Genomic DNA, 10,647 nt, shown 5'->3' with positions numbered 1-10,647 from the left:
TGTCTTACTGCAGAACGATCTCTTCTGCCATAATACTTCCTTTTCAACTTTAGACATGACATTTTTGCCTTGGTGAAAGTTCAGCCTAGTTTACAGTCCAGTCATACTAGCATGCACCTGGTTTTATTTTTTTTCATAAAACATTTAGTGGTTCAAATATATTAGTGTTTAAATTTATAAGTATCAGTGGCTTCAAAGTAGATGCAGAAGAATTTCTTAGTTAAATGTTACCTTTATCTCTGTATAATGCAAATAGTTCACTTCATATTTAGTGTTTGTCACTCCAGGGTACAAGAAGCCAGGTCTGGGGCCACTTAGGGACTGAGGTACAGACCAGAGTCAGGAGTGGTAAACAGAATGCAGGGACAAGGTGGGTCAAGAGCCAGGAGATCAATATGAGAGCAGAGTTTAGGAACAAGCTAAATTGGGAAGCCAGGAGGATGTCAAGAAGTGAGCAGAGTCAAAGAGCAAGCTAAGTTAAGAAGCTGCAAGATCAAGCAGAGAGGAGCCAGAAAGTGCAGTTAAAGAGCAAGCTGGAGGGAACAGCAAGGCACCTCAGGCCAAAGTGTGTAGCAGAAAGCCCCCTTTTCCTCTTGCCTGCACTTGCTCTCCCCTCCTTGGATATGTTTTTCCTCTTCTACCTTTTCTTCCTTCCTCTTTCTTTCACTTTAAGATAAGGAATTGTGTTTTAAAATTTGTGTGTGTGCATTTTATATCTCCCCTTGTATTTTGGTATTTTTATCTATTTGTGTGCCATGGCATTACTTTTGTAGCTTATATTTTATACTCCTCACCTTTCAACTAAATGTGTTTAGTTTCAGAAGTTAGTTATACATTGTAACAATGCTAAGGGCAGGAGTCAAACTGCCGCTTCCCTGTATCAGGCGGGCCCCTGAAAGAGCGAGTGAATCAGTGATTGAATGCGTAACACAGTAGCAGGCAGCAATTAACACCTAGGAAAGCCGCAGATCAACCAGCGGGAGAAATCAATAGAAGACAATGTAGCAACCGGGAAATCTCTAAACGTCACTGTTCAAGGGCTAGAAGCCCTGGTCTGAGTTAATCAACGCCGGGGACCAACTTTTGGGCTGAATATCTCCAGATTGACTGCTCCCAGAGCCCTATTCAAAACTCATCAACAGACTCCCAAACCTGCACGTACATGCGGACGACCACTGGGGCTGACACATGCCATCCAGTAGCCACCGAGGGGGAAGTCCCACGAGGGTCAACAACCCCTGGATTGGGCAAACCTGAAAACTGGGGAGTCACCAAAGTCTGCCAAGGACAGATAAAAAGCAGTGGAAAGTGACCCTCAGCAGCGCCCTCTTGATCTCCAACTTGACCAGCATCTGACCTGTCCAGCCAGAAGGACCAGCCGGCGACCCCCTTCTGGAAGATAACACCACGCTGAAAGAAGCCTCGACGGCAGACTCCAGCACCTGTGGGATAGGTATACCTGACTCTTGTAGCTCGCTACTGTGTGTGTGTGTGTGTGTGTGTGTGTGTGTGTGTGGGGACCAGCCCCAAGGTTTATGATTTAACTTCATTACAGTGTTTCAATCCGCCTAATAAACCAGAATTTTAAGGATCCCGAGTTGGACATTTGTAGCCAACAAGTGAATCCTGTTGCCCAGAAACTTCATGTTCCTGCTTTTATATGGGGACAGTAGGGAGTCAGGTGACACTGACCAACCACTCTGGTGACAGGGAGTAGACAAATGGCTAGGCCCTGCTGGAGGCCTCAGGCAAGCCTTGCCCTAGTCATATAGTTTGCCATGGGATGGTAGGTCTGACTGAATGGCTCCATTGACCAGTCCAGGGCCTGAGAATGTCATATCACTGAATAAATACAAAACAGCAGGATACTAAGTACTTAGTTACTCTCCAAAACATACCTCTGGAGCTGTAATTACTCTTCCACTGCAAATTAAAAATGAATAAAAAATCTGGAACTAACAAGCATATGTGCAGTCTGACCAATTAATAAAAACATAAGAACTGATTATGCATCTCTTTTCCCAGTTTTCTTCATTAGTTATATTGTCATATTTAGATGTAGATTTCTCAGCACCAATTTTTCTTCTGCAGTATAACTAGTATAAAGATTGTGCACTGTTGGTGCTACAGATATAATACAAAAAGAGTAATTTAAAACATTAATACTCTGTGGTGGCCTATTTATGTGAGGGACCTCTGTCAGAGCAGAAAATATACATGAGAGAGATGATAGTGCAGGTTGGGCCCTGTAAACAGGGCAGGATGTCCCTTTAAGAGGGAACGATCAGCCTTGTTAAGCAAACCCAGCTGAGAGGCATTGGGACAGCAGGGAGTGTCCCACTGGGGGCTTTAAAAGCTCCCAGAAGAGTAAGCAAAAGGGAGGAAGTAAGTTAGGAGTGGAACAGTTTGCTATGAGGAGGGGGCCAGGTTGATGTGCAGGGGCCAGAGGCAAAGGGCGGAAAGATTTGGTTTTGTCTGTCCATTTGTTTGTTGTTTAAGTACTGTATTTTATTTGGGAGGACTGGTTGAGGGAGCAAAAGCCATCTGCAGAAGCCAACCCATTACAGGAGTTTAGGCAGTTAGATAAGCTCACTATTCATGCTTTATGCCAGAGGTTGGCAAACACTGCATTACCTCATCAATCTACAATTAACCAGACACCATAAAATAACACTGTAAAACAAGGTGTCCTTGTAAGATCTTTCAAGTTGTTTCCCCGTAGATCATAGGTCAGGAGCGGGCAATTATTTCAGGCGGAGGACCACATACTGAGTTTTGGCAAGCCATTGAGGGCTGTATGACAGGCAGCCAGGGGCAGATAAATATTAATTTTCTAAATTGTTTAGGGGCCCCGCAGGCTGGATAGAATGAGCTGGCGGGCCACATCTGGCCCGCGGGCCGCATTTTGCCCACCTCTGTCATAGGTGCTTGACTTTCTCATGGCTGCTATAGTGTAAGTTGTCTCAATTTTCATGAGACGTTGTGACTCAAATGACTCATTATGTCATTCAAATCCAAGTTTAGCTTAGTGGATTTCAGTCAGAAGTAACAGCTCTGAAGTCTGTTGTGTGAGTTTCTTTATTTGAGGAACATGGTTTTAGAAGTGGGGTACTGAGTGATTTTGTTATTCTTCTTGCATACATTCAAAATACAGGACTTTCACTGAAAATTTGTGATTGGTTTAAGTACTGATAGCTCAGCCTTACTACAGGCTCAGTGAAGGTGAAAATATACCACATGAAAGATCATATCAACATTATGACATTCAAGAGTACTCTGCAAAGCATGCTATTATATCAGTGTAGCAATTCAAACATATTTTATTTGAAAGTCTGAATAAATACATGACTTGAATATAAATCAAGATCAACATTAAGAACCAGCTTACTAAAGATTTCTAACTAAATGTTTGTCATTAATTAATTCTAACGTTTAAAAAATTGTGCAAGAGATCAATTGAGTGTCTCATGCATTGCAAGCATGTTTTTGATTAAAGTGAAAAACTTCACCTGAAAAACACAAATTTATACATTTGTCTTGGTTATTAGCAAGCTAAACTTGTTAAAATTAGAAAAACAACTCCTAGCTTTATACAATGAATGGTACTGTTGTGGGAAATAAATTAGTACATCATCCAAGCACAAAGTAGAACGAATCATATTCGATTTATTTCTGACCACGTATAAGCTAGTGTGATATTTTTAAAAAGCATTATAATCAAAATTCAATAGAAGTAATTTAAGGTGATAAATATAAAATGCTGTGCATACATGATACAATCTCAGATGGAATCTAAAGTGCAGTATTTCTCAGTTAAATCTCATAATTTATGCTGTTTTAGGAATTGGGGACTTTCCAAGATATTGAATGCCTTGTATAGGAAAAAAATGACATTTTAAAGTCCCTTCACTGAGTGCTCATTCTTCTCTTATTGTGGTAAATGGTAAAATTACCTTTGATTCAATGAAGCAAGGAGGACTCAAACCAATTTGTATAATGAGCAGAGGAGATGGAAGTCCCGAGTAACAAATAGAACAGTGTGGTGGAGAAAATTGTTTGATTCCAGATTTATTCCAGCTTGGACCTCCTGTTTAAAAAATAAATGGCCCATCACCAGCTATTCACCATCCCTTCCTGATTCAGTGGTATCCTAAATAAAGTTATAAAAAATATAAACTCTGCCCATTTGGTCCTGTTGGGACATAACCAAGACCTAGAACTAACTGTTCAAACAGTTTAGTAGCAGTCCAGTCCAGGCTATACTCAAGTTCTCTCAGTCACTTATAAGGGTGCATCTATACACACATCTATGTGTTTTATTGTGAACTAATTTGGCCCAAGAACCAAATCCTTTCCTTATTTAAGACTGCCACACAAGGGTGATATTAGCAGAATACCAGATACTGACTGTATGACTTGCATAAGTTCTGCCCACCTCCAAATACAAGATTAGATAGGTGAGGGCCACCACAACACACTTATTGACACTAGTTACTGTCCCTTGAGCAAAAACCTCTGCTAGTGCTTGCTGCTGACAGATACATAGGGGGTAGCAGAAGACTAGATGGGTCTCCTTACTCACATATCATACCTCTTACGGATATAGTGTTCATGCTGGCATATTACATTGGTATATTTCTTAGTGTACTCTGAAGTTCTGTAAAGGCACACCTAATTCGCTGCTTTTAGTAGGACGTGAACAATTAGAATTTTTTGCAATGGGAAGGTACTTAACTCCTTGGAAGAGGCACTTGACTAAAAATGTTCAAACTTGGATATCTAAAGTTAAGCCCAGAAATAGGTTGCCTTTGATCTAAAGTTAAAATGGCTTGGAGTTAACAGCATACATTGGAAGCTACACATGCTCAGCACTTCTCCATGCTTAAATATGAGCTTAGGTTCCTACCTCGAGGAATTCAGGCTTGAAAATGTTGGCTTCAGCACCTTGGAAACTAGGCCCTGATATTTTACTCATCTGGCTCTTATATTCTGTAATTCTAGTTATCTCAAGAGCTCTAAAGTCTAAGTGCAAAGGTACATAGGTCCTGGCCTTGCAAACCCTTTCATATACTCTTTACTTAAATTATTATTACTTACTGTCAAGTCCTACTGCTGGTTTATCATGCTTTGGAAAAATAATTAGAAATCTAGATGTTCAGTCATAATTTACTCCAGAAGAAAAATGCCTGCAATGAAGGAATTTCAAATATAGAGAAAAGATTTTGAAATATATATAAACACTTATCAGTGTAATTATTAGCTATGCGTGTGTGCTTTGTACTAGTTTTTGCTATATGCTGCTTCCTTTACTCCCATTAACATTAGTGAGTCTGCTCATGAAAGTACTGTAAAGCAAATAAATTATCTTAACTGGGTTCAACTATCTTTATAATTTGTTTTTAATTGACACAGTTTGGTGTTTCTCTTCTGTATGAAAAGCCCTGTCCCTTTCATCTGTGTGGAAACAGACTTCATACTTGTTTTATAGTTTTCTCACCTGGAGAATGAGAGAGGCAGAACTCTTGATCAAACAGACAATGGAGAAGCAAGTCCACTGACATCTAGGAATGAACTGAGTTGAAATCACAACAGGGCATTTTCTTAATCCTCTTCCTCTCTCATGTGTCAGTTGCATGATGAAGTTTACTGCCACCTATCAGATGTGGAAAGATAACAGGAAAGACACTGATGGGTGTAGTTCTTCAGGTTTTAGCTGGAAAGCTTACCTTTTTAAGAGCATGAAATAATTAGCTTGATGTCAAATTAAATTAAGAGCTCAGTCAAAATCATCATGGGCTCTAGAGGCTTTTCTAAGTGTGGATTTAGAAAACATAAGTAACACATATGTGGGGATGGGGGAGGGTTGGGAAGGTAACAGATGAGGATTACTAGCCCGCAAAGCAGCTTGATAATACTTTAATCAATGCCTGGAACAAATTCAAAGTAATCATAGGAACAAATTCAAGGTGGATTTTCTACACAAGAACTGCAGAACCATTCATGAAAATCTGGACAGGAAATCCTTGCTATGTAACAAAATACATTAAAAACATAGTACTTAGGAAAAGAGAGTTTATATTTCCAAATGTATTTGTAATAAAACAGTGCTCTTTTAGTTAATATACTGATGTTACTCAGTCAACTACTCTGGAAGCTGATGTTATGTTTACCCATAAAAGGCATTATGCTGCTTTTCTGACTCAGAGGTATTGTGGGAAAGGATCAATTCCACAGCAGTTTATTCCTCATCAGCCTCTCAGCTGATGACCCTGCTTTTGATGATTTGTGATACCTGCCCACTAGAAACTATAATAGGATCATCAATTAATATACCATATGCCACTTAACATCCATCAGATGATAATGACATTAAACCATTTCTAACCTGGTCAGTATTTATGTCTGTAACCAAGCAGTAAAAAAGCTCTGCTGCCCTTTCCAAGTACTCTAAACTATCCAGTCCTTCAGTTTTTTACTGGTTAATATTGACGATGGTGCACATGTATCTTGATTCTGGAAGAATAACATATATTGGAATGTACTCTCCAGTTATCCTTGTTCTGTGGGCCAGAAACTCACTTCATGCTGATTTACTTTTAGTCCATGTGCCTCTAATCAGTTTTGCTTGTGCTGTGTTTAGCTTGGTGAACTGTTAAAAATGGAGGAAACAGAATTGGGTTTATGATCCATAGCTGGATAATGTCTATTTATAGCATAGAATTATATTTTCCATTGTGTCTCTTAATTGTCTTTGATTTTGTATAACAAATCTAATTTAATTCTATTTAATTGTGATACTCTGATAAAGAGTATTGTGGTCTTATGTTCCATTAATCTTTCATATGTGACATCCTACTATGTACACCTGTAGAATCTCAGTTAGTCAAAACTGTTCCTAGCATTTGTTCAATTTTTACTCTTCCTTTGTGTAGGCATTTGATCCTGCATATGGGATCTTTAGCACTATACTCGGTGTACTGTCTTATTCTGGCTCTAGGACCAAGTTGACTCTAACTAGCCCGAGGAAATCATGACACTTGTTTGTGCTCCAGTTTATTTTGATCCAGAGTGATTCAGTAGGTGAAAGGTTAGTGCTGTGTACGTGCTCAGTCAAACATGTCTTTCCTCTTTACCACCTCTGTACTTTAAGTGTTGAATCGTTTCCAACAGTGCTATCAATATTTTTGTAAGTGCACTAGAGAAACAGAGATGATAATACCTTATCCTAAATGTAGAGTAATATGGGAAAGTCTAAAAGATCAAAAAGATGAATTGGTATGACTTCCATAAGCTTCACTTGTGTATTTAATTATATTAAAAAGATTAAAAGATAAACTGAGGAATCCTGGCATTTCTATCACCAGCTCCTTGTATCATCCTATGACAACTGTAACCATTACCTCATTGAATCCTTATTTATGCATTAGGTAATCTATTATATGTGCACTAGATTATCTCTGTACTTCTCTATATCTTCCCTGTGCACTGGGTTCCTCTGTTCTGGGTGGCTGGGATTGAAAATAAAATTCTGGATATGGTTCTCTCCTCTCACCACTAAGCAGTGGTGCTCCTGTTGGATGGCTACACACTTCAGCTGCTTCTAGCCCTGAACAACAGAGGCACACTACAGTGCCTAGGAAAGAAACATAATTTCCAACCCCAAAACATTCATGAGTCAAGCCACACAAAAATTACAAGATAGACCTAAAAACAATTCTATCTATCTATCTATCTATCTTTAAAAGTTGGATCCATTTGATTGGCCTTCTGGTGTTTGAGTCTTTAGGGGATAAGTTTTGAAGCTGTCCTCCACAACAACTGGATTAAGAAACTTTTCTTTTTTAATGAAGCTGAGATTCTTATATGATCACGTAAGCTTTATATGTCTTACATGAGTACTCAAGTCTTTAAAAGACACATCAACTATCACAGGAGTTGGCAACACTGGTGGAAGAGGAAGAGGAGGAAATAGTCTCATTCCCTCACCTGCAGAAGCTAAATTTGATCCCACTGCCTAAGTCTGCTGACAAAAAGAACGGAAGAAGGAGCATGGGGGAGGAGGGAAAAGGTGGCCCAACGGAAGATACATGATAGGGAAAGAAAAGGAAATGTCTTAGTTAAGTTCAAGAGGTCACAAAATCTGGGGAGAGTTGCCATAAGTAAAATATTCCTCATACATCTGTTCAAACCAGCCCCACGCTTCAAATCATTGGGCTGTTCTGTCACTGATTTTAATGTGTACTTGCTTCATTCCAAACAATGGGTTCTTTCCTGCTGCCATGTGCCTGTGCTCTGTCAAGGAGGCAAAACATAAATTTACTGCACACCCAGCAGTAAATACTATGAGTAGAAATCGTGTTTGGATAAAAATGAGAATGCAGTATGGCTGTCATGCTATAGGAATTTGGGGCAATCCCAAGGCTGTCTATGTGGTTTGTCCTCGGGTGACTTTGTATCCCAGAACAAAGATAGAGTTGTTTGCTTAAGCTGCAGCCACCTAGGAAATATACACCATCCATTTTGTCCTCCAGTGACTTTTTATCTCGTGGGAACAATATGTATATATATACACATACACAGAGCTGTAGAGTGTTGGAAGATCATGCTAAGTTTTAGGACTGAGGAAAATTAAAATGAGGCAGGAGGGAAATTACATTGTTTCAGTTGTCTTGCATCGCTGCCTGTCAAGACAAAATGGCAGTACAGTATTGTTCTGCATAGTTACACATTAAGAAATACTTGAGCTGTGACATAAGTTTTATATTACTGCATTATTATCACTAATGGTGGAAGATTGTGTAAACTGATGGCCTGTCAACTCATTCACATTTGTACAGTGACTTTAAAAACTCATCTTGATTCATTTCCAAAGCATTTTAATTACCCATGTTAAAATGTTTGGGGGAATGAATTTCATCTTTGTCAGCCATCATTTTTTGCCTTTTACCATGCCCCAAAGCTTTTTAAATATTTACTGACTCTCTGTTTAGTTGTATGCTAACTTCAAACTCCTTTTTCTGCCATACAAAACTAGCCTTTCCTCATAAATTTCCAAGCTTGTCTGCCTTTATACTTGCCTTGGAAATATTCAAACAAACTCAAATGAAATGGAAAATATCAAAATAAATCAGTAAACAATTTTTCCTACGGGGAGATTATTAAAAATATGAACCATTCATGACAGGTGTTAGTCACATCACTTCATATGCCACTGGAAGGTTCTCCGATTCTGTGACGATCAGAGCAGAACAAGATGATTCTATATACAATAGAATATTGCCAAAATGATGCCAGCCGTAACATCATTTCTTTTTCCCATGTCCACTCCCTGTTGTCCCTATACATAAAACATCTCCTCAAAACTGTTCACCAAACTACCTTTCCTTTTCAAACAAATCTCTCCTAAAAACTTGTTTCTGCCAGGCTGCCTAACAGAAATGAGTTAAACAATAAAATATAAATGTTAAATACAATATAATAATACTTTCACAAGCATGTGCATTAATTACTAAATTATCCCTGTGGTCACATCGTTATTATCTCTTTTTCCCTTCCCTTCTTTTTAGTCTGTTAATAATTCACACTTATTGTGCCTTGCCTGACTTTCATTTGGAGCAGAAGTTATGTCTTCACTTGTTTATGTGAAGCATTTATACACTCTGGGGTGTTTAATAACAACAAGCAAATGTTTTCGAGGCCCTGGAGCCACTCATTTGCTGCATCTCAATCTGGCAATATCCTCTCACCCACCCAGTCCTGGCTATCATCTGTCTTAATTTTCCAAACAACGGATAAGTAATGGAGATCTCCAAAATGTATAGCAAAGGGCAAACATTAATAGCAGGCATCTTTCTCCACAGGAAGGCTGCATACAAATGTAATAAATAAATGTATACCAGAGACAGAAAGACATTTTGGTATTTTCTCGTTCACATGTGCATACATTACCTTCATATTTGGTTTCATACAAGTAGTAATCAATGTGAGGCTTGTGGGTTGTATTTACTTATTTAATTCTGTTTCTACTCCTCTCAAATATAACCCCCAATGCAGCGTTCCCAAATTTTCAAAATATGGTAACTCCTTAATTGTTGTCCTGCCTCCCCCCCAAATTCTGGCTGTTTTTATATCCTTGAGTAGTAGCTTGCAGGTAGAACATGTGGAGCTGGGTGAGAACGGAGGGTAGCACCACAAGCACTTTAAACTGGTGTGACCAAATGAACTACAAAATATACTTAAGAAGTCTTCTGACTTTAAAGCTCCTGTTGATTTATTCATATAGCACCAGCACAGCCAGCTGAACAGCTCCTGTAAGGAAACCAGATTTATATGCCAGTTCATCACCTTTTCACTGAAGTGACTGGTGAATAGGCGTGTGGGTAGTTAGTAAGAGGACCAAAAAAGAATGAAAAGGAGGAAGTAGACACATCCTTTGTCTCTGCATGCTGCAAAATTTTAATCTTATTTTTTTTTCTAAATTGAGAGGTATTAACTTGTCTAATAGTATGAAAACTTTCTATGTATTGTTATAAAAGAGTATGGTGGCACCGATGTGTGTTTAAGCTTACAATCAACCCAGCTCTCTAAGTGGGTTCCTAGTCAATCTAGCTGGGGAGCCAAAGATGGTTGAACATAACGTTAGCCTTA

The 10,647-nt window shown here is 38.9% G+C and overlaps 1 long non-coding RNA gene across 2 annotated transcripts in view; it reads right to left on the bottom strand.

The window, feature by feature from the left end:
- Positions 1-1,526: 1,526 nt before the first annotated feature.
- Positions 1,527-10,647, bottom strand: part of LOC106722452 — a 9,886-nt gene continuing 765 nt past the window's right edge. The window contains exons 2-4 of one of the 2 annotated variants that reach the window (XR_003095198.1): positions 5,498-5,653; positions 5,098-5,186; positions 1,527-4,087 (exon numbers count right to left, since the gene is read on the bottom strand). This is a non-coding gene — a long non-coding RNA (uncharacterized LOC106722452). The remainder of the gene's footprint in view (positions 4,088-5,097; positions 5,187-5,497; positions 5,654-10,647) is intronic. The other variant, XR_001358419.2, reaches the window with a different exon arrangement.

This window comes from Alligator sinensis, unplaced genomic scaffold (genome assembly GCF_000455745.1).
Source record: "Alligator sinensis unplaced genomic scaffold, ASM45574v1 scaffold1115_1, whole genome shotgun sequence".
Taxonomy (NCBI): domain Eukaryota; kingdom Metazoa; phylum Chordata; order Crocodylia; family Alligatoridae; genus Alligator; species Alligator sinensis.
Note: the sequence above shows the minus strand (reverse complement) of the source record. Positions and strands in the feature narration are given on the sequence as shown.